This window comes from Lottia gigantea (genome assembly GCF_000327385.1).
Source record: "Lottia gigantea unplaced genomic scaffold LOTGIsca_61, whole genome shotgun sequence".
In the NCBI taxonomy this organism is placed as follows: Eukaryota; Metazoa; Mollusca; class Gastropoda; family Lottiidae; genus Lottia; species Lottia gigantea.
In genome coordinates, this window is record NW_008710086.1 from 363,255 (window position 1) to 364,719 (window position 1,465).

Genomic DNA, 1,465 nt, shown 5'->3' on the forward strand with positions numbered 1-1,465 from the left:
AAGGGATTGTAAAGAGTTTTCTTAAATTTTTTATGTGTATCAGGGACACTGATAACTTCAATTTGTACCATTCCAATATTCAATCAGATATCTGTGCTTACTGCAAATTCACTAAACTAAGTGTTTTATGAGGTCACTAATTGCAAAATATGCTTTTTCACACAGGGCCCTGTGTGATTAGTGACTACATCAAACACTTAGTTTTAGTGGAATTACAGTAACACAGACGTCTAATTGAAAATTGGAATGGTGTAAATTGATGCTATCAGTGTCCCTGATACACATATTCTGTTTTTTTTTTTCATTTTGTAGTACTATTGTATAAAGTGATGTTTGTAACTATGTCTAATATATTTACTATTTGAAGGATGATAAGATCTTGGTTATTCACAATATTTGGACTGATAAATTCATGAATAAAAAGTAGTTTCTTATACCAATCCAAAGTAAGATGAAATATTTAATTGGGGTTAAAAAGGATATGCATGTACAAGTGGTTATTTATTTAGAGGTTATATTTTTGTGATAAAAAATGTAGAGAGCTTGGTTTTTTTTTTCTACAACTTCACCTTTAACAGGCCTGAGTGATCATTGGTCAGAATTAGACTAGAACATACCAAACTATGGTGTCTAACTAGCCAGTAGATTGTTTGGTACAATGACAGTTTTCTGTGGTCAAAATGAGACTAGAACATACCAAACTATCATGTCTAACTAGCTAGTAGATTGTTTGGTACAATGACAGTTTTCTGTGGTCAGAATGAGACTAGAACATACCAAACTATCCTGTATGTCTAACTAGCTAGTAGATTGCTTGGTACAATGACAGTTTTCTGTAGTCAGAATGAGACTAGAACATACCAAACTATCGTGTCTAACTAGCTAGTAGATTGCATGGTACAATGACAGTTTTCTGTAGTCAGAATGAGACTAGAGTATACCAAACTATCGTGTCTAACTAGCTAGTAGATTGTTTGGTACAATGACAGTTTTCTGTGGTCAGAATGAGACTAGAACATACCAAACTATCCTTTCTAACTAGCTAGTAGATTGTTTGGTACAATGACAGTTTTCTGTGGTCAGAATGAGACTAGAACATACCAAACTATGGTGTCTAACTAGCTAGTAGATTGCTTGGTACAATGACAGTTTTCTGTAGTCAGAATGAGACTAGAACATACCAAACTATCGTGTCTAACTAGCTAGTAGATTGCTTGGTACAATGACAGTTTTCTGTAGCCAGAATGAGACTAGAACATACCAAACTATCCTGTCTAACTAGCTAGTAGATTGCTTGGTACAATGACAGTTTTCTGTAGTCAGAATGAGACTAGAACATACCAAACTATCCTGTCTAACTAGCTAGTAGATTGCTTGGTACAATGACAGTTTTCTGTAGCCAGAATGAGACTAGAACATACCAAACTATCGTGTCTTACTAGCTAGTAGATTGCTTGGTACAATG